Source organism: Tamandua tetradactyla, chromosome 6 (assembly GCF_023851605.1).
Source record: "Tamandua tetradactyla isolate mTamTet1 chromosome 6, mTamTet1.pri, whole genome shotgun sequence".
NCBI classification, from domain to species: domain Eukaryota; kingdom Metazoa; phylum Chordata; class Mammalia; order Pilosa; family Myrmecophagidae; genus Tamandua; species Tamandua tetradactyla.
Genome location: NC_135332.1, coordinates 21,873,204 through 21,896,592, shown reverse-complemented (window position 1 = coordinate 21,896,592; position 23,389 = coordinate 21,873,204). Strand labels below are relative to the sequence as shown.

Genomic DNA, 23,389 nt, shown 5'->3' with positions numbered 1-23,389 from the left:
TGATGTTTCTGCTACTTTAAATATGTTGTAAAATTCATTAATGAAAATCCATTGAGTTCTGGAGATTTATTTATTTTTATAAGATTTTAACTAGAAATCCAATTTCTTTAATACTTATAGGACTATTCGGTTATCTGTTTTATCCAGGATAAGTTTGTGATTCTTAAGGAATGAGTCCATTTCATTTAAGTCATCAAACTGATGTACTAAATGTTAGTCACAGTATTCCTTCAACATACTTTAGCACTGATGGGTTCTGTAGTGATAATCTGCCTATCATTCCTGATATTAGTAAATTGTGCCTTCTTTTTTTCTTTTGTTAGTTAGTTGAGAGATTGTTATTACTTTGAGTTTGGCTGATTTTCTCTATTTTCTTGATCTAATTTTATTGATTTTTGTTTTTTACAATTTTCTTCTTTCTACTCACTTTAGGTGATTTCTTTTGCTCTTCCTCTACTTTTTTCATGGGGTAGAAGCCTAGATTCATGACGTGAGATTTCAAAAGAATAATTCTTAATTATTTCTAAAATATATCCCACTAATAGCTGTTTTTATGTTGTATTTTTATTTTCATTCATTCATAATGTTTCTTAGCTTCCTCGGTTACTTCTTTGTTGACCCATGTGCTGGTTTGAAAGGAAGTATGCCCCTAGAAAATCCATGTTTTAATCTAAATCCCATTTCATAAAGGCATAATAATCCCTATTCAATTCTGTATGTTTGAAACTGTAATCAGATCACTGGAGATGTGATTTAATCAAGAGTGGTTGTTAAGCTGGATCAGGTGATGAGATGTCTCCACCCACTTGGGTGGGTCTTGATAAGTTTCTAGAGTCCTATAAAAGAGGAAACATTTTGGAGAATGAAGAAGATTCAGAGAGAGCAGAGAATGCTGCAGCACCACAAAGCAGAGAGTCCACGAGCCAGCAACCTTTGGAGATGAAGATAGAAAATGCTTCCTGGGGAACTTCATGAAACAGGAAGCCCAGAGAAGAAGATAGCAGATGACGCTGTGTTTGCCATGTGCAGTTACAGATGAGAGAGAAACCGTGACCATGTTCATCATGTGCCTTTCCAGATGAGAGAGAAACTCTGACTGTGTTCACCACATGCTCTTCCACTTGAGAGAGAAACCCTGAACTTCATCAGCCTTCTTGAACTAAGGTATCTCTCCCTGGGTGCCTTTGATTGGACATTTCAATAGACTTGTTTTAACTGGGACATTTTCTCAGCCTTAGAACTGTAAACTGGCAACTCATTAAATTCCTTTTTTAAAAAGCCATTCCATTTCTGATATACTGCATTCTGGCAGCTAGCAAACTAGAACAACCCATCAGTTATTAAGGTGTGATTTCTTAATTTCCAACTGTTTGGTGATTTTCTTGTTACCTTTTTGCTATTCATTTTTATCTAATTCTATTATGGGCAGAGAACACAACTATTCTTTTAAAAATGCATACCCTTTAAAATTTGTTAAGGTTTGCTTAATAAGGCAAGATATTGTCTATTTTGGTTGATATGGCATGTGACAAGAATGTGTATTTTGCCCTTTTGAAGTGGGAGGATATATATATATATATATATGCCAATTAAATCCATTTGGCTGATGGTATTGTCCAATTCTTCTGTGCACTTTCTGATTTTCTGTCTAGGTTATGTCAGTTACTGAGAGAGGGACATTGAAATCCACAACCATCATTATGGATTTGTCTATCTCTCCTTTGGATTATTTTAGTTTATTTTTCCATCTGTTTCAAAACTCTGTTTTTAAATTTATAGAAATATCCCATTTTTGTTTGCTGGCAATTTATTTTTTCTTGAGTCTAATTTGTCTGATATTGTTCTAGTTTGCTAGCTGCCTGGAACACACTAGAGATGGATTGGCTTTTAATAAAAGGGGATTTATTTTTTTTAGTTCTTCAGAGGAAAGGCAGCTAACTTTCATGTGAGGTTGGCGTAATCTCTGCTGGCCTTCCCTCCAGGCCTGTGGGTTCCAACAACTTTCCCGGGGGTGATTTCTTTCTGCATCTCAAAGGCCTGGGCTGAGCTGTGAGTGCTGAGATGAGACATGCTGAGCTGCTTGGGCTGTGCTGCATTGCGCTCTCTCATTTAAGCACCAGCCAATTAAGTCAAACGTCATTCATTGCAGCAGGCACGCCTCCTAGCGGCCTGCAGATGTAATTAGCAACAGATGAGGTTTATGTACCATTGGCTCATGTTCGCAGCAAGAAAACTAGGTGCCTTCACCTGACCAAGTTGACAACTGAATCTAACTACCACACATACTAATATAGCATACTTCAGCTTTCTTTTGAATAACACTTTCATGGTACAAATTTTACGTCTTTGACAATGGTTTGCTAAAGCTGCCAGAATGCAATATGCCAGAAATGGGTTGGCTTTTTCAATGGGGATTTATTAAGTTACAAAGTTGCGATTCTAAGGCCATGGAAATGTCCAAATAAAGGCATTAGCAAGAGGATATCTTCCCTGAAGAAAGGCTGATTGTGTCCGGGTTCCTCTGTAACATAGGAAAACACATGGCAATGTCAGCTGGCCCTTCTTTCCTGGGTTGATTTTAAAAATGGCTCTCTTTGCTCCTGTGAGTCCTCTGGCTTCTTCTAGGGTGCTTTCTTCCTCCAAGAATCTTTTGTTCCACTCTTAGGTTCTCCAGGGCAAACTCGGGATTTCATCTCTTAGATTAGCAACTTCTGAGATGTTTTCTGTTTCTAACCATCTATGCTTTCTCCAAAATGTCTCCCTATTAAAGGTCTTCAGTAAGTGGGTCAAAATTCATTTTGAAAGGGTGGGGTCACATCTCCTTGGAAACAACTTAATCAAAAGATACAACCCAACAATAAGTCTGCCTCTACAGGATTGGATTAAAAGAACATGACTTTTCTGGGGTACGTAACAGTTTCAAACCAGCACACATATACTTTCTATCAACTAATAACATTATATTTGAGCTAAGTTTCTTGTAAACAGGTCATATTTGGGGTTTATTTAATTTTTAATGGATTGACTATAATCACTGCCTTTTATCCTGTGATTAGATCACTTTTACTTAATATAATTATTGAGTATGGATTAAGGTGAACTTTATACTTTCTAAAATAGTTGTTCCCTCTTTTTTTCATTCCTTTCTTCCCTTCCTTGAATTCTTTTGGGTTATTTGAACACATTTCAAAATTTCATTTTAATTTAACCAATGCATTTTTAAATATATCTCTTTGTATAGAAAATATCCCACTTTTATATAGTTTTTTTAAGTTGTTCTTCTAAAAACTTCAATAAACCTACTTAACATTTCACAAATCAGTTCTGTTTAGTACTCAACATGAATTGAGGCTATTTAGGGTCAAATGTATGCATATGCAGTTTGGAGATCAATCCAGGTGCAGAGGTAGATTGAATTAGATACCCCAATTTAGACATGTTTTTAGTTTAATCTACATTCATGTGGGTGTGAACCCAACATAATTCGAATATCTTGAAGGTGATATTCTAGTTTAAGTATGGCCCAATTAAATGACGTGGGACTTAACCCCTTAAAAGCAGAAGAAATTCAGACATTAAGAGAAAACCACAGTGGAGAACCAGAAGAGGGAAGTCACTGAAACCCAGAGAAGAAAGGAGAGGACAACACCATGTGATGCAAGGCAGGGAACAAAGGAACCCCAAGGATCAAAGGCAGCCAGCATCAGAATTTGGAGAGAAAGAACTGCCTTGCTGACATCTTGATGCTTGCTAGAGCAAGCCTCAAAATTCTGAAGCAATAAATTTCCAATGTTTAAGCCAATCTATTTGTGTTATATTTGTCATACCATCCTGGCGAATTCAGATATCAAGAATTCACAGTCAATTTTAAGGTATCACCTTCTCAGGCTCCACTCTCTCTGAAATTTCCCTACTATTTTTGAGATCCCTGGGTTTTAGTTTTGATAGTAAGGCCAAAATACTTTGGCTTTGGTTATACCACTCTGTGCCTTTACTACAACTCTATCTATATCTGGCCAAGTGGCAGGTGAACTGTGAATTAAAGAAACAAAAGAGTTTCCCAGTGCTTTTTTGGAATCACAGCTCCTCTGATGGGCAGGAAATTTCCCTTTTCTTTAAGTTTTGGCTCTGTTGCCTCCAACACCATGGGAGTACATGGGGACTAAGGCATTAGAGGATGTAGTAAAGGTGTGAGGGATGAAAAGAAAAACAAATGCAGGCATTCCTCCACTGAGTGTTAGGAGTTACCTTTTCTGGTCCTTCAGTTGGAAATCTAGAAGATTTCTTCTGGTACTCCCTGTTTGTGTGTCTCATGCTTACTTCTTGGTTTTGTAATGGACTGAGTCCTGGCTAGGAAATGTTGAGGGTGGAAAAATGATAAACTCACTGCCACTTCAGTGGTACTCTGGATTTGTTCTTTTCCCTCGATGCATCTGCTACTCTCAGTTTTTCAGAGGTCTTATTATCTGTTCTGTGAATTCTGACCTGGTTTCATAATTGTATTCAGTTATGGAGATATAAGGTAGACTGTGAATATTTGATCTTGTCTTGAACCCAAAGGTCCTAAAATTATTTTTGCATGATATATATTTTACAAGTCACTCTGCAACTCTTATTTTAACAAGATTTACTCCTCAGTAAAGTAAGCAGTGAATCTGAGATCTAGCAGGCTGCAAGTGACCAATGATTAATGATGTAGTCAGCCAATCTGTGCAGTAGAAAGAGGATAGTAATTGTGTCAATTAGCGTGGACCATTAGAAAATAATCTATTAGAGATTCTTCTGTCCTGGAAAAATTTCATCAATTTAAGGGTCAAATATTATTCACTCCTAAGCAGGCAGCACCTTGGTAGCATGGGCTGAAAGTAAAATTTGAGAATTTAAGATGATATATGAACAATCAAAAGATACAAAGATACATGTAGAACTGCTTAATAAAGTTTTTGCTGTATATTCTAATTTAATTATGAATCCTAATGAGTAGTAATTTTGCCATGTTCTAGTATCTAGCTCTGTGAACAAAATTTCATACTATGTATTTATGTTTGCATAGACATAGTATATAATACAATATAAACATGTATGCATATTTATGTATAAATATGTCGATATTTAGATGTATTTATACTACAAACATATATGCTCTAATTTTTGCTATATTAAAACATAGATGCATTGCAAACGTGATTTTCATTGTGAGAACTGAGCAAAAAAAGTATTTGTTTTGTATCTATGACTAGGGATTATTTTTTCCTTTTCTTTAATCTTTTGTTCTCAGTTGAATTTAAGTGCAATAGATCCCCAGTTGTTATATAACTTATTTCTTGACATAATATGTGCACCATATGCCATATTATATTGTGTGTGTTCCATGTATTTACACCTTCAAACATGTTAATTTTATAATCATGCTATCCAAATATCAGTACTCTTTAACAAATCAGTAACTGTGCATTCTTGAAAAAATTGTTTTATTATTCATATGACTCATCTATTAATTAAATCAGGTGATCTAAAACAACATCAGGAAAACTTCAGATGTGCATTTGCAATTTGTATGATCTTAGAGGTGGCTTCCATTTAAAATCACTTAATTCTAAAATTAGATGTCTTTCCACTACCCTGGAATTCAGATTTTTAACTAATTCACTGTCATCTCATTAGTCTGAATTTCACAGTTTTGATTGTATTTGCCCTGAATCTCAGTTTGAATGTTTCCAAAGAATAATTTGGTGCTTTAGTAAACATTGTTCTGTCAGTTTGAAGTTCTTGAGTCTTTCTTTTCCTACTTTAAAGATGTCATTTCTAGCAGCAACTGCTGTTTGACTTGAGCAAGAGCTTTAAGATCTTTTTCAGCTGTGCTGCCTGATTTCTATACCATCACCTCTGGTCAAAACGTAGAATTTAATGTCAGGAGTTTCTAGAAAGCTGAAAAAAACAAATAAGCAAGAAGGTTTGACAGTTTCCTAAAATTATTTATGACATGAAAAGGACTATATGTCATCTGCAGTGCCATTGGCATCAAGGCAGTAGCAGCCCAGATCTTTTTATGCGGCTTGGTTAAACTGTCCCAGGGGAGGTGTGAGAAGGACATGCTGCTGCAACATTGCTTCTTGGCATCATAGCCTCTGGAAAAAATCTTCTGATTTGACAGTTAAACTTTGACAGTTAAAGAGAAAAATTGTTTTAATTACACTTTCTAGTTTTTAAAAATATATAAATACAAACCCATCTAACACACAGCCATTTTAGCTAGCTATTTAGATGCTTTTCTTTAAAAGAATGCAAAAATAAATAAATAAATACACCAACTCATTGATTAAGCTCTGTCCATAGGCAATATTTCCACCAATTCTCCTGACATCCTTTTCAAAATTCCAATTTCAACTATTAATGCCTACGTTGGTCAGTGTATGGAGGACCTCAAGGCTCAGAAAGATAAGGGTGGTGGCATCTGAAGAGGGTTCAGACAGAATCAGGGATTGATTAGGGCAGGTGTTAAAGTGGGAAGAGATGGTAAGAATCTGGGGAGGTACTGAGCTAAAGGAACTTCTAAGAAGGAAAACAGTTGGTGGGGGTGTAAAGTGTATTTTGCTCCAGTTTAGTAGTGGACATTGGTAAATTAATGTAGTTCTGAATAAAGCCAGACTTCGGGATTTCATGCACTGATGATTAGGCTATCAGGAAATGTCCTTTTGTCTCCAAAAGGAAGACATGAAAAGACAGATATTTGGGTTATTCAAAACAGAATAAAGTTTTAAAAGCAGAGTTTCTTTCTTCCTTGAGTTTTGATCAGAGGAGTTGGTGAAAGTTGATCCAAAATATTTCGCTGAGGGAAGAGGCTTTCTCTTCAATAGGAATATTTGCAGACTCTTTATAGCTGAAATTTTCATACATTCTTGCTCCACTATGAATTACACCTAAAGATACAATCTATTTGATGGAAAGTTATTTACCTTGAATTTTCTAAATTAAAATAGGCAAATAGTGTTTCAAGTTTTTTATAAGTTTACAAATAATGTTCTCACAAATATGAGTGTAATGTACTTTCAACAAATTCATGAAATGATTTGGTAGTCCAAGAGGTGGATCTTAAAAGGATAAACTCACAGCAGACTCTCTACTTACCATGCATTCAAAGCTCTCTAATTTAAATGCAAGTTTAAAAGGTTAAGTTCAAAATGGATGGAGTGCATGGCGATTTCTCAGAATAAGCATTTCATTGGATCAGCAATTTGAAACAAACAAAACTAACTTTTATAATCCCTTGTCTTTATTTCATTAGTCAATGTTCCCAGAGAAACAGAACTGATAGGATGTATGCATATAGATAAATATTACGTGATTTATCAAAGGAATTGACTCACTTACCATGGGATTTGGCAAGTTCAAAGTCAGTAGAGCAGGCATCAAACTGGGACCACCAATGAAGTTTTGGATAAAAGAATTTATGTTCTGTCTGACTGCTGAAGTCATCAGTTTTCCCTTCTCAGTGCTGAAGTCAATCTCCATTGTTGATTGTGGACGTAATCAGTAATACATGCAACCAACTGGAAACTGATTTAAATCCACAACATTTCTCACAGTTACAATCAGTGCAGTGCTAGCTTGACCAAACACCTGAACACTATAACCTAGCATAATTGACACGTGTACTTAACCATTACACTTGTCATTTGTATCTAAGACTTTGGTTGTGCATGGAATTTGAGAATTTCATTTTTATTAGACTTTCTTTTCCTTGTAAGCTAGCAATGTTATTTTCTAACAGCTGTCTGATTTCCCCTGGAATAATCAGCAATGACTGATATGATACATCTAAGGTACTTATTTTTTAATTTTTAGCTTGAAAATGTGATGTTTCGAAGGAAGATGTTTGGAAATGTTAGGGACTTTAGAGAGGGTAAGAGGAAAGAAAATAAGCAATAAGAAAAAGCATTGACATGCTTATAGGGAGAGCCAAGACAGTCAGAGAATGGAAGGAGAAATACTTAAGACAATTTTACGTGCAACAAATATTTATGAGTTGGAAAAATACCGGGTAATAAACACATAGCAAGATGAACTAACTAAAATTAGATCAAAGATAATCTCTTGAAGGGGTTGGATACTAAGATAAATCACTTTTTAAATTGAGAATAGAGAGTGTGAGGTGAGGATGGAGATGGGCTATGAAAGGATTAGGAGCTACATATAACACAGCTACCACATTTCAAGAGAAAGAAATATTGCAAATAAATGAAGGTACAGAATGGTATTTATTAATGGAGAAGAAAACCATCACTTCATCCTTTTTATATATAATGGAGCTGGGTCATGGTGAAAAGGTGAGAAATGAGAAAGAGGAGTGAAAAAGCAAGTTGGGTGAACATGAATTTTAATTATGTATGGAAATGGAAGGAAATTCAGGTAAGGATAGAAATTGGGTTTCATTGAGATAGAGGTTGAAATAAAGCTTAAATTCTCCATGTCAACTCAGCTTTGAGGGATAACATTGGTAAGAATCATAGAATTGTCTTAGACACAGCATCTTAGACCTGACCATGATCTTTGCCTAAGAGTAGTTTCATAATCTCAGGATTTGAGCAGTCCAAAAACGATAACACTTGGTAACATAAATAAAAACAGAAATGATCAGAGTTATTTCTGTTCATTCTGTGGTTGAGTTAAAAGAATTAATGCGACAATAAGGAACCAAGCTTGGAAAAGGGTCAGTAATCAGGGAATCCAGTTCAAGTCAAAGGAACAAGCTGAAGAAGAGGCAGTTGCTATCACTGCTGCAAACCAAGCTTCTCTTTTGCAACTTGCTGCTGGGTTTCAGATACTCAAAGCTTCTTAGAAGAGTAGGAATTTCAAACAATTTCAGCCTCTTTGCACTTATCCTATATTTATATTTCTTTCCTACAGCTTTCATTAGGTCTGATTTCAGGACCAATGCTTAGGTGCAGTTTCAAGGCAAACAAATATTTGACTTTTTGATTCTAGAATGGGAGGAGTGGCCCTGACTTTGACCTGACCAAAACAAACAGTTTTGGATTTACAACATTCAAAGAAATGAAGACACCAAAAAAAGAAAATGCCTCTATAACCCACTGCACTTTATGAAATATACATCTTTTAAATTCTTTTCGTACTCACCATCCCCCCACAAATTTCTCCTGATTTGCATCATCGTATCTTCTTTCCCTCTTTAATCTCCTACCAAAGGGAGATCCAACTTGCCATAAGTGACTGCCTCCATAAATGCATACAGAACCTCAGTGTGACAACCAGTTCTTACATATTTGCATTATCACCCTGCCTCAAAGTCGGGAAAACACAGTGAAGAATGGGGTTGAGGGAGCTTCATAAGAATTCGGGGACAGATTTTTTTACCTCTTCAAGTTTCATTTTTTCACTGCTAGCCAATTCCCAGGACTTTGGAACTTGACTTCTCTGGTTTTCTTCCCTTCCTCCTTTTCTCCCTCTTCACTGTGTCCCACATCTATGGAATTGTCACTGGCGATCTTTGGTCATAATCTAGCTACATTTATTTTTCAAATGTCTCATTCTAGATTCCTTTTCCATGTAGAAATGAATTCAGAGGACTTTTCAGGCATTTACCCTATTTAGAAGGACTTTTTTTCCTTTGAGCCCTCTGACTTTTCTTTTGGTAGAAATTGCAGAGATTGGTGCTCTGTCCCTCTTTATAGCACATTAGAACAGAATCATTGCCTGCATCACTCTTCTCTCATTTATAGAGAATAAAAATGTTTACTGTAGGTGATGCTAAGGTATGCTATACTTTCAGGAAGCTGTTCCTCACTAGCTGCTGACCACTCTTGGTCAAGGTTGGTCTCTTATAATTGTCCAAGGTTGCAGAGATCCTCCTTGCCAAAGACTACAACTCCTCATGGGGGCAGACTACACCCAGTGATAGGTCCACTGGGACCCTCACCTTAATTCCTCAATTTAAGACAACTCTGAATGCCATGTGAGAGCCAGGTCTGAGACCTCCACAGCAATCGCAAATCAGCTTCTCCCACAACCTGTTCTCCTCACTTCTTTAGTTGTGCTTACAAAGAACATCATCACAAAGCTTATTGTGTGCACATTGAGTTCCCAAATTAGCAACTGTCATGGTTAGGGACAGGTGTCAACTTGGCCAAGTTGTGGTACCTGTTCATATGATTGGGCAAGCGCTGGCCTGTCTGTTGCAATGAGGACATTTCATAGGATTAGGTCATGATCACGTCAGCTACATCCACAGCTGATTCCATTTGTAATCAGCCAAAGGGGAGTGTCTCCTGCAATTAGTGATGCTAAATCCAATCATGGGAAGCCTTTTAAGGAGGACTCAGAGGAGACAGGTTGCATTCCTGCTTTGGCTGGTGAGCCTCTCCTGTGGAGTTCGTCCAGGCCATCCATTGGAGTCATCGGCTTCGCAGCCTGCCCTGTGGATTTTGGACTCTGCGTTCCTACGGTCACGTGAGACACTTTCATAAATTTTATATTTGCAAGTGTTCCCTGTTGGTTCTGTTTCTCTAGAGAACCCTAACTAATACAGCAACAATCTCAGATTATAGTGGAAAAGTGATTAACGAATAAATAATATCTATAACGTTATTCTCTTTCTCTATTAGGCAGGCTAACTTATCTGTTATTATGTATTTGTTATTATTCTAATGATGATGGATCCCATTAAAAGTTGAGGGAGAAAATTAAACAATTGTTTGTTAACGTCTTCTAATAATGGAGACAAAGAAATACTCCCCCCATCTCACTTTATGAAGTCAATATACTCTTAAAACTAAAACTTGGCAAATATGTTTTAAGAAAGAATTATAGGGTAATATTTTTCACAAACACAGATACAAGCATTATAAACAAAATACACAAAATGTGAAAATATAACAAACAACTTGAGCTCATGTCTGACATTCTGTTTTTTAGCAAATACTTTACAGAATGACACATGCGCATTAAAATAAATGAATGATAATAGTCATTGAAGCATTCATTGACATAACCAAAAATGGAAAAAAACAAATTACAATGGACAAAAAAAAGGCCACACAAAATGTGATATATTCCAAAGGGAATAGCATGCATCACATGCACCATTGAAAATAGACAACTACAGCTATGTAGAACAATGCAGATGAATTTCACAAAATAATGTTGAGTGAAAGAATATAGAACAAAATATGTACATACTATATGATTCTCCATTTCTGCGGAGTTTAAAAACAAACTAAACTAACCTATGGGGGCAGCAGTAAGGAAAAGAGTGCCTTTGAGTAGACGGTGGTTACCGTGATTGGAAGGTGGCTACAGGGCAAACAAAGCAAAAGCTCTGCTCATTTTGCTTATCATCCAGATGGGGTTGATAGGCAATAACTAAGTAAATAAGTTAACATATTTAGGCTGCCAGTTAGTGATAAGGGCTGTAGAGGGAAAATATATTAGATAACTAGGATGAAAGTGTCGAAGTGGGGGATGTGGGTGGTGTACATGTTTCTTACTTTAAATAGATTGTCAGGAAAGGTCTCAGTGAGTAAGTAAAATTGGCCAGAGACCTGGAGGAGGTGAGGGAGGCAGTTGTGAGTGAGTTCATTGTAGTGGGGAGAAGAGAAATGTGATTCATGAAGTTTTGTTTTAAAAAGCTTTACTCTGGCTTGTCTAATGTAAGTGACAGAAATGAGCTGGAAACAGGAAGCCAGTGAGGAGGACATGACAACCATCAAGTGAGAGTCTAGGTAGTGGTTATAGTAGTTTGGGCCCAGATAATGAGGCAGGAGGTCAAAAGAATTAGATTCAGGTTGCATTTTGAAAGTTTTGTTTGGCCTGAGAAACTGGACTGATATGGTCCCAATTTCTTGGCGAAGGGTCAAGATTTTGATTATAGATGGGTTTGAATTGAGATGCCCAACAGATGTTATAGCGCATTTGTCAGGGTTGTTATTGTTTACATGACTTGAAACTTAGGGAGAGGGTCTGAGCTTGAAGAAAATGTCAGCAGTCAGCAGCAAATCTGTTTTCTTTAATGCTGTGGAGGAGCTTACCCAGAGAGTGAGCAGAGGTGAAGAACTGAAAAGAACTGAGTTGTGAGATACTCTGATCTGAGGTGGAGGGGATGGTGAAAGGCCAGACTGTGGGACTGAGAGGAGCAGACTGTGAAGGAAAGACAAATAAATAAAATAAGGAGAGAGAATGAGAAGCCCTAGAAGCCACATGGAGAAGGTCTTTCTAGAATAATGAGCCATGGCAAATACTGTCAGTAGAGCAGTAAAATGAGAATGGAAATTGACCATTGGATGGAAAGTGAAAGCATGGAAATAACTAGTGTACCCTACAGCAGTGGGTTTTGTGCAATGATATAGATTTAAAAACCTGAGTGTAATGGATTTAACAATAAATGGGAATAAATTGGAGACTGAGAGGTGTCAATATTTTCGAGAATATCTGCTCTCAATTGAACAGAGAGATCAAGTAGGACTTAGAGGTACAGGACGAGAGATCGTTTACACAACATGGAAAAAAGTAAAAGCGTATTTGTTTACTATTGGAAATTATCCAACATTGGAAGAGAAACTGATAATACAGGGGACTGAGAAAAGAGTATCTGGAACAATGTCCCTGAGGAGGAGAGAGGAGACATAACTTGTGCAACAACTGAGGAACTGGTTTTCAAAGAAGCCTGAGGAATTCACATCTGGTAACTGGAAATATAAAGCCATTAAGATAGGTGGGTTGTTGTGGTGGCAGGAATTGTAGGTAGTTTCTTCTAATTACCCCGTTCTCCCTAACTTACTTTTCTGACTTCATCATCTTCTTGCCCGTCTTTCCTTGCCTCTTTCCTGCCTGTCAAACTAACAAGATTTTTTCGAGTAGCAGGTCATCTGTGCTCATTGCTTCTCTGTAGATATTATGTACCTTTTTTTTCGTCTCCTTCAAATTTTGACACATATGCTACCTGTTCTTTAGGACTCTTCCTTACTACCAAATCAAATAGATATATAGAGAGCAGCCACTCATTATCCCTGGATTCTGTATTTGCAAATTAGCCTACTCACTCAAATGTATGTGTAAACACAAAATCAATCCTTAGGGTGTTTTTGTGGACATTTCAGTTAGTATTAGTTATCCCTGGGTTAGAAACATGTGGGGTGGGTTTGGACTTTTTATTTAAAAAGACTTTAAAAGATTTTTTTCCTGAGGATTTATCTATTTGAAAAAATGAAATGAATAAAACACAAAAGGTCAGCATATGCATAAAATTTGTCTCTTTTCTCCCACAGTTGCCATGGTCAGTTTGTAATCTGCACTTTCATTGTCTTGAAGCCCTAACTATCATTCTCACAGTTCCCTGGTTCTTTATTCCATGCAGACACTCTCGTTGGGGCAAAATCCTGAAGAATATGACATCAGCAGAAATTACCTCCAAGGCTAGCAGTGGTGGAAATCCTTCACTAGTAGGTGGAACCCATGGCATTCTCAGAATTCCAGTTGACCAGAATTCTCACTTCACCCTGTGGCCCCAATGCCTCATCAAAAAGTAAGGTGATGTTTATTCTCCTTTGCCGTGATCCTTGTGCAGAAATTCTGCTCAAGACCTTCATATGGCTTGATGTCTCTTGTTCCAGGGGCAATAATCATTTAATAACACCTGATTATCACCATTGCTTCTAACATTATTGAGTGTTAGGTTATAATGGGAATATTTGTTTTCTATTATTCTGTAGAAAAATTCTGGTACTCACAAAATCCTTGGGTGATATTATAGCATTTATTTGAATAATTTGTGGTTTATAGCTTATTTTTTAACACAAGTGCAGAGCATTTCCCTATCTTATGAGAAACATCCTTTACTAGTTCTAATTAATATAAAGTTCTTCCATTCAGTGAATTGAAAACTGTCTAAGATGATCAAAGCCAGTATAGTCTCTTCCCTTGCAGGACAGATATTCAAGTGTCTGAGGACAGCTATTAGGTAGAGTTCTCCCTTTCCTAGGTTCCCCTACCTTGGTTCTGTCAACTACACTTTTCTAACATCCTTATTCTTCTGCCTCCTTACTTTCTTATGCAATATTCCTCCCAATGTTTTTTTATTTTAACTTTTTAAATTGTGTGATATAACATACAAAGCAAAGAAAGAAAACAATATTTTTTCAGAGCATTCCTCAACAAGTTTTTGCAGGACAGAACTTGGAGTCTGTCATGGGCTACCATACCATCCTCTCAGATTGTTCCTTCTATCTGCTCCAGAATATAGGAGGTTAAAAGGAATAAATATTTTTTTAATTACCACAATGAACTTTTGTGTGTGTGTGTGTGTGTGTGTGTGTGTGAAAAATAACATATATGCAAAAAAGACAATAAATTTCAAAGCACAGTACAACAATTAGTTGTAGAATAGATTTCAGAGTTTGATATGGGTTACAATTCCACAATTTTAGTTTTTTACTTCTAGGTGTTCTAAGATACTGGAGACTAAAAGAAATATCAGTTTAATGAATCAGCAATCATATTCATTTGTTAAACCCTACCTTCTCTGTGTGACTCCATCATCACCTTTGATCTTTCTATCCCACTGTTTGGGGATACTTGGGCTATGGCAATTCTAACTTTTTCATGTTGGAAGAAGTTGTCAATAATATGGGGTAGGGAAATGGAACTAGCTGATGTTCTGGTGAGGCTGCACCCTGTAGGTTTCAGGACTTATCTAGTCCAGGAACACATCTGGAATTTGTAGGTTTCTGGAAAGTTACCCTTGAGGATGGAACTTTTGTGGAATCTTATATATTGCCCTAGATGTTGTTTATGATTGACTGGAATGGTTTTGGTTAGGGTTTGGCAAATTATTACAGATAGGAATGTCTAACAAAGCTTGCATAAGAGTGACCTCCAGAGTAGCCTCTCAACTCTATTTGAACTCTCTCAGCCACTGATACTTTACTAATTACACTTCTTTTCCCCGTTTTGGTCTTGTTGAATGGAATTGTTGATCCCTCGGTACCTCAACCCTGGGAGTCATCTCCCTTGTCTTCAAGGAGACTTTCACCCCTGGATGTCATGTCTCATATAGTGGGGGAGGGCAATGATTTCACTTGCAGAGTTGGGCTTAGAGAGAGTGAGGCCACATCTGAGCAACAAGAGAGGTCCTCCAGAAGTAACTCTTAGACACACCTATAGGTAGGCTAAACTTCTTCACTATCTACAAAGGCTTCATGAGAGTAAGCCTCAAGATAAAGGCCTGCCTAATAATTTGGATGTCACTAATGTTTGACAGAATCAGTTTAAAATTTCCGTATTTTTTATCCCATCCTTCAAGGGACTTTGCTAATCCTTTTTGATTATCTGCTTACTATATTCAAGATGTATCCAGGCATTACATTAAACTATTCAGGATTAAAGGCCCTCATTCTTATTCTTGGCTCCCTGTGTTTCAATTGTTCAAATGAGCTATCCAGATAGGTTGAGTTAGATTATGTGCTACAGGAAATTTAGATTCCAGACACAATAAACCTTTCTTCCTTTGGTCTCAAACAGGAGGTGTGGTTCTAAAATGTAGACAATGTCTTCCTTACCACTGTGTTCTGAATTAACTTAGTCCCGACCTGCTCAGCTTCATTATTATCTCTAAATACCAGGTTATAGATATATGAAACAGCCTCTCAAATCCAGAAATAATAATTACCACTCAAGACTAAATGTGTCTACTATAAGAGCTTACAATCTAGGCCCCTGTTTTCATATAAGCATTTTCTAAAGGTGACCATACTATAATTTTTCTTTCATTTCTGGCTTATTTTGCCTCACCAAATGTCCCACAGATTCATTCATGTTATTGAATTCCTCACTACTTCGTTCTTTTTTGCAGCAGCACAATATTCGGTCATTTCTATACACCATCGTTTGCCAATCTACTTCTCAGTTGGTGTATCCTTCAGCCACCTGCATTCATCAGGCATCACGTATAATGCCTGTATTAGTTAGGGTTCTCTAGAGAAACAGAATCAACAGGGAACACTTGCAAATATAAAATTTAGGAATGCAGAGTCCAAAATCCACAGGGCAGGCTGCGAAGCCGATGACTCCAATGGATGGCCTGGATGAACTCCACAGGAGAGGCTCACCAGCCAAAGCAGGAATGGAACCTGTCTCCTCTGAGTCCTCCTTAAAAGGCTTCCCATGATTGGATTTAGCATCACTAATTGCAGAAGACACTCCCCTTTGACTGATTACAAATGGAATCAGCTGTGGATGTAGCTGACGTGATCATGACCTAATCCTGTGAAATGTCCTCATTGCAACAGACAGGCCAGCGCTTACCCAATCAGATGAACAGGTACCACAACTTGGCCAAGTTGACACCTGTCCCTAACCATGACAGTCCACCCCTTGTCAACTTGGCACATATATATATATATATATATATCACCTTAGACCATACTTAATTTCCAAATGAAAACAAATAAGCACACATTTTTTCTTTTACCTGACAATACTCAACTGTCCTGCATATAACTGGAAACACATTAAATCTCTCCAGAATAGCGTGCAAATCCTTGGGCAACATTCATTCTTAAACTTGATATCTTACAACTTAAATAGTATAACACAAACAAAACAGCATTACAGTCCTCGTTTCTGTAACTGATCACGTGGTCGAAGTTCATATTTATCACTACCTTCTTCCACTACCCATTCCATGTTCCCTTTCCCCTCAGCAAGCACTTCAGCTGGCCGTGGTTCTTTGCCTGGTGGGGTGACCCAAACCTTCATTCCTGAAGTCTCAGAGCCATTAGTGGTCCTGCCTGGATTGTGTTGTTGCAGTTTTCCATTGATTTTGATCACAGGGCATGGTAGTACTAATAGACGCCCCAGGGAATCTCCTATATTCCAAGAAAACTCTTCTTTACCTCCATTATGTAGTTGCAGTCCTACTTCCTTCTGATAGTCAGGGTCAATTACCCCAGACAATAATGTAATCCCCTTCTTGGTGTGTTGATCCAGAGGCATAAGTAGCCCAAAGTGGCCAGGTGGCAATCTTAACTTCCAGTTCAGTGGTATCACTGTTGTTTCTCCTGGAGAAAGCACACCCCGTTTTGTAACTAAAACCTGTAGACCAGCAGAACTCAGGGTAGCAGGGACAGGAAGCAAAAATTTTCCTAGTGGATCACTAGGAGTAATAGTGAGTGGCACCACACCCATTTCCACCCCTTGGTTCCTGGACCCATGGATCCTGGCTATGGGAGAAACAGCACCATACAGCGGACGCTGATTCAGAGCATACACAGCTTCCTGGAGAACATTACCCCAGCCTTTCAAGTTTTTGCCACCTAGTTGGCACCGTAATTGAGTTTTCAAAAGGCCATTCCACCGTTCTATCAATCCAGCTGCTTCTGGATGATGGGGAACATGGTAAGACCAGAGAATTCCATGAGCATGTGCCCATTCCCGCACTTCATTTGCTGTGAAGTGTGTTCCTTGATCCGAAGCAATGCTATGTGGAATACCATGACGATGGATAAGGCATTCTGTAAGCCCACGGATAGTAGTTTTGGCAGAAGCATTGCGTGCAGGGAAAGCAAACCCATATCCAGAGTATGTGTCTATTCCAGTTAGAACAAATCGCTGCCCCTTCCATGAAGGGAGTGGTCCAATGTAATCAACCTGCCACCATGTAGCTGGCTGGTCACCTCGGGGAATGGTGCCATATCGGGGGCTGAGTGTGGGTCTCTGCTGCTGGCAGATTGGGCACTCAGCAGTGGCTGTAGCCAGGTTAGCCTTGGTGAGTGGAAGTCCATGTTGTTGAGCCCATGCATAACCTCCATCCCTACCACCATGACCACTTTGTTCATGAGCCCATTGGGCAATAACAGGAGTTGCTGGGGAAACAGGCCGACTGGTATCCATAGAACGGGTCATCTTATCCACTTGATTATTAAAATCTTCCTCTGCTGAAGTCACCCTCTGGTGTGCATTTACATGGGACACAAATATCTTCATGTTTTTAGCCCACTCAGAAAGGTCTATCCACATACTTCTTCCCCAGACCTCTTTGTCACCAATTTTCCAATTATGGTCTTTCCAAGTCCCTGACCATCCAGCCAAACCATTAGCAACAGCCCATGAGTCAGTATACAAACGCACCTCTGGCCAGTTTTCCTTCCAAGCAAAATGAACAACCAGGTGCACTGCTCGAAGTTCTGCCCACTGGGAGGATTTCCCCTCACCACTGTCCTTCAAGGACACCCCAGAAAGGGGTTGTAATGCTGCAGCTGTCCACTTTCGGGTGGTACCTGCATATCGTGCTGAACCATCTGTAAACCAGGCCCAAGTTTTCTCTTCCTCAGTCAATTCACTGTAAGGAACACCCCAAGAGGCCATAGCTCTGGTCTGGGAAAGAGAAGGTAATGTGGCAGCAGGAGTGGAAACCATGGGCATTTGTGCCACTTCTTCATGTAACTTACTTGTGCCTTCAGGACCTGCTCTGGCTCTATCTCGTATATACCATTTCCACTTTACAATAGAGTGCTGCTGTGCACGCCCAACTTTATGGCTTGGTGGGTCAGACAACACCCAACTCATGATAGGCAACTCAGGTCTCATGGTAACTTGGTGGCCCATGGTTAAGCGTTCAGTCTCTACTAAGGCCCAGTAGCAGGCCAAAAGCTGTTTCTCAAAAGGAGAGTAGTTATCTGCAGCAGATGGTAAGGCTTTGCTCCAAAATCCTAAGGGTCTGCGTTGTGATTCTCCTATTGGGGCCTGCCAAAGGCTCCAGACAGCATCTCTATTTGCCACTGACACTTCCAGCACCATTGGATCTGCTGGATCATATGGCCCAAGTGGCAGAGCAGCTTGCACAGCAGCCTGGACCTGTCGCAGAGCCTCCTCTTGTTCAGGTCCCCACTCAAAATTAGCAGCTTTTCTGGTCACTCAATAAATGGGCCGGAGTAGCACACCCAAATGAGGAATATGTTGTCGCCAAAATCCAAAAAGACCAACTAGGCGTTGTGCCTCTTTTTTGGTTGTGGGAGGGGCCAGATGCAGCAATTTATCCTTCACCTTAGAAGGGATATCTCGACATGCCCCACACCACTGGACACCTAGAAATTTTACTGAGGTGGAAGGCCCCTGTATTTTTGTTGGATTTATCTCCCATCCTCTGACATGCAAATGTCTTACCAGTAAATCTAGAGTAGTTGCTACTTCTTGCTCACTAGGTCCAATCAACATGATATCATCAATATAATGGACCAGTGTGATGTCTTGTGGGAGGCAGAAACGATCAAGGTCTCTGCGAACAAGATTATGACATAGGGCTGGAGAGTTGATATACCCCTGAGGTAGGACAGTGAAAATATATTGCTGACCTTGCCAGCTGAAAGCAAACTGTTTCTGGTGGTCCTTACTAATAGCTATTGAGAAAAAAGCATTTGCCAGATCAATAGCTGCATACCAGGTACCAGGGGATGTATTGATTTGCTCAAGCAATGATACTACATCTGGAACAGCAGCTGCAATTGGAGTTACCACCTGGTTGAGCTTATGATAATCCACTGTCATTCTCCAAGACCCATCTGTTTTCTGCACAGGCCAAATGGGAGAGTTGAACGGGGATGTGGTGGGAATCACCACCCCTGCATCTTTCAAGTCCTTAAGAGTGGCAGTAATCTCTGCAATCCCTCCAGGAATATGGTATTGCTTCTGATTTACTATTTTGCTTGGTAGGGGCAGTTCTAGTGGCTTCCACTTGGCCTTTCCCACCATAATAGCCTGCACTGCACGAGTTAGAGAACCAACGTGGGGATTCTGCCAGTTGCTCAGTATGTCTATGCCAATTATACATTCCGGAACTGGGGAAATAACTACAGGATGGGTCCGGGGGCCCACTGGACCCACTGTGAGACGGACCTGAGCTAAAACTCCATTGATCACCTGGCCTCCATAAGCCCCCACTCTGACTGGTGGTCCAGAGTGACGTTTTGGGTCCCCTGGAATTAATGTCACTTCTGAACCAGTGTCTAATAATCCCCGAAATATCTGATCATTTCCTTTTCCCCAATGCACAGTTACCCTGGTAAAAGGCTGTCGGTCTCCTTGGGGAAGACTTAGAGGAAGGTCAACAGTATAAATTTGTGGCAGTGTAACAGGTTTCTTCCCCATAGGGACCTGGCCTCCCCTTCATTCAAGGGGCTCAGGGTCTGTAAACTGTTTCAAGTCTGGAAATTGATTAAGGGGCCGTGACTCTGTGTTTTTGTAATTCAGGTTAGACTTCTGTTCCCTTGACCTAGAACTCTTTTGTTTATACAGCTCCAACAAGAATTTAGTAGACTGCCCTTCTATTGTATTTCTAGGCACCCCATGATTTAGTAGCCAATGCCACAAATCTCTGCGTGTCATATAATTTTGATGCCTCCTTTGAGTTTGTTGTCTATTATAATACCCGCGTCTACCCTGTCTTTAGTGATTAAGTGCTGCCACCTGGCTTCTGCCAACTTGGGATCCTGTCATCCCCATTGTGTTTAAGGATTCCAGTTCAGTGACAGCAGTTCCTACAGTAATATCTGACCTACAGAGAAGTGCAACCACAGAGCTCTTGAGGGATGATGGTGCTAGTCTCACAAACTTATTTCTCACTGTTCTGGTAAAAGGTGCATCCTCTGGATATTCCTGGGGTGTAAGAGCAGGCTTTGCATGATAAATCCACTCTAACATCCCAATCTCTCTAAGCCTCTGGATCCCCTCATCTACATTATACCAGGGCAGTTCTGGCATTTCAACCTCAGGTAATGTTGGCCACCTTTTGATCCATGTTTCAACCAACCACCCAAACAAGCTGTTAACACCTTTTCTAACTGCTCTAGCTATAACACTGAATGCAGAATCTCTGCTTAGTGGGCCCATATCAATAAATTCAGCCTGATCCAGCCTTATATTCCTCCCACCATTATCCCACACTCTTAAAATCCATTGCCACACATATTCCCCTGATTTCTGCCTATATAAATTGGAAAACTCACACAGTTCTTTTGGAGTATAACGTACCTCCTCATGTGTGATACTTTGTACCTCACCTTTAGGGGCCTGTTGGGACTTTAGACTAGTTATAGGTCTAGAAGAAATGAGGGGTGGTGGGGGTGGGTCATGAAAAGAATTAGAAATATCTTCCAAGCCATTTGCTTCAGGGCTTTCATTTGCAGTTTCATCTGGTGAAACAGGATTAATAACTCTAGGGCTAATCCCTTCAGGAGGAGGTTGGGTGGCCAATTCCTCAAGGCAGGCTGGAGGTGGGGCGGCTATGTCCTCAGGGCAGACTATTACAGGGTTATCTAAAGAAGGCTCAGCATGGTCTAGGGTTTCAACCTCACCCCCAACATCATTATCAATCCATATGTCACCATCCCATTTTTCAGGGTCCCACTCCTTTCCAATCAATGCCCTCACTTTAACGGCAGACACCATGCAAGACTGAGATTTCAGTTTACGTTGTAAAGTTGCTACTCTAACAATAAGATTCTGAGTCTGATTTTCAGAGATCTCAAGTCTACGGCTACAGGAAATAAAATTTTCCTTCAAGATACTCATAGAAACCTCTACATCTTTCAGACGGCACTTAAGCTTCTTGTTTGAAGCCTTAAGCCCATCCCTTTCACCCTTTAATGTAGACAGTGTATCTAACAACAACCAACCAACATCTCTATAACTCTTATTTCTACAAAACTCTGTAAAGGTGTCAAAAACATTATCCCCCAGAGTCTGGCTTCGTACAAGCGAAGCATTAGGAGAATCGAATGATGATATTTTGACTATCTCCTTTGCCAACTCAGTCCATGGATTGGGAGTGTCATTCTGATTACGGGAATCAGAGTCCTTAGTGTCTCTGAGCCCAGTCAGAGTAGAAAACCATTCATAAAAACCCATTTTTAAGATTCTGTTCCTTAAGAACCACTCCTGGTACCAAGATGTATTAGTTAGGGTTCTCTAGAGAAACAGAATCAACAGGGAACACTTGCAAATATAAAATTTATGAAAGTGTCTCACGTGACCGTAGGAATGCAGAGTCCAAAATCCACAGGGCAGGCTGCGAAGCCGATGACTCCAATGGATGGCCTGGATGAACTCCACAGGAGAGGCTCACCAGCCAAAGCAGGAATGGAACCTGTCTCCTCTGAGTCCTCCTTAAAAGGCTTCCCATGATTGGATTTAGCATCACTAATTGCAGAAGACACTCCCCTTTGACTGATTACAAATGGAATCAGCTGTGGATGTAGCTGACGTGATCATGACCTAATCCTGTGAAATGTCCTCATTGCAACAGACAGGCCAGCGCTTACCCAATCAGATGAACAGGTACCACAACTTGGCACCTGTCCCTAACCATGACAATGCCCAAAGTCCACAGTCTGTCAACATGCTCAAATTTTGATAATTCCATTATTCCCAAGAGAAAGATAACCAATGAACACACACTCACCAAATAGGAAATCGAAACCTCCCCTCAACTCTTGTCCCTCCCCTCATTATTTACATCTGCTGTTGCTGTGGTACTGATGTTTTCCTGTTAAATGTAGCCTATAGCTATAGCAAATAGCAATTTTTACCCTGTACCCTGTACTTAAAAACTCTTTGTACACAAATCACACCTTTGAAGTACTTCTTACAAAAACTTATTTATATTTCTAGTATTAATCAGTGAGACAGATGGGTTTATACAACCCCATGCAATCTGGTTCACCTTCAATATGGTAATGTTACTTTTAGACCCAAAGTGAACTGCCTTCACTTCTATCTATTCCTTTACATTTGAGTTCAACCTCATTATCTAACCATTTACTTACGTCTAGCTTCTATGTATCTCTACATCCCCTATATTCTGTATTATAAGCCTCTAATTTTACCTTTACCGTGGTCATAAAAGTGGAGACATACATGTCTAACGTCTGTGTCTGGATTAATTCACTCAGCATTATGTCCTCAAGGCTCATCCCTCTTGTTTATGTGAATTAGAATGTCATTTCATCTTATTGCTCCATAATATTCCATCGTACGTATATACCTTTTGTTAATCCACTTGTCTGTTGATGGGCATTTGGATTGTTTCCATCTTTTGGCAATTGTGAATAATGCTGCTATGAACATCGGTGTGCAAATGTCTGGTTGTGTCACTCCTTTCAGCTCTTCTAGGTGTATACCGAGTAGCTATTGTTGAGTCATAGGGCAACTCGATATTTAGTTTCCTTAGGAAACTGTCTTTCATAGTGGCTGCACCATATACATTCCCACCATCAGTGCAGAAGTGTCCCAATTTCTCCACACCCTCTCCAACATTTGTCATTTCCTTTTTGTTTAATAGCAGCCATTTTAATAGGTGTGAGCTGGCATCTCATTGTAGTCTTGA

At 39.3% G+C, this 23,389-nt stretch overlaps 1 long non-coding RNA gene across 1 annotated transcript in view; it reads left to right on the top strand.

The window, feature by feature from the left end:
• LOC143687263 (uncharacterized) overlaps nucleotides 1-23,389 on the top strand; it is a 47,056-nt gene that overhangs the window by 11,423 nt on the left and 12,244 nt on the right. Inside the window, exon 2 of the long non-coding RNA XR_013177474.1 lies at nucleotides 13,370-13,537. This is a non-coding gene — a long non-coding RNA (uncharacterized LOC143687263). The remainder of the gene's footprint in view (nucleotides 1-13,369; nucleotides 13,538-23,389) is intronic.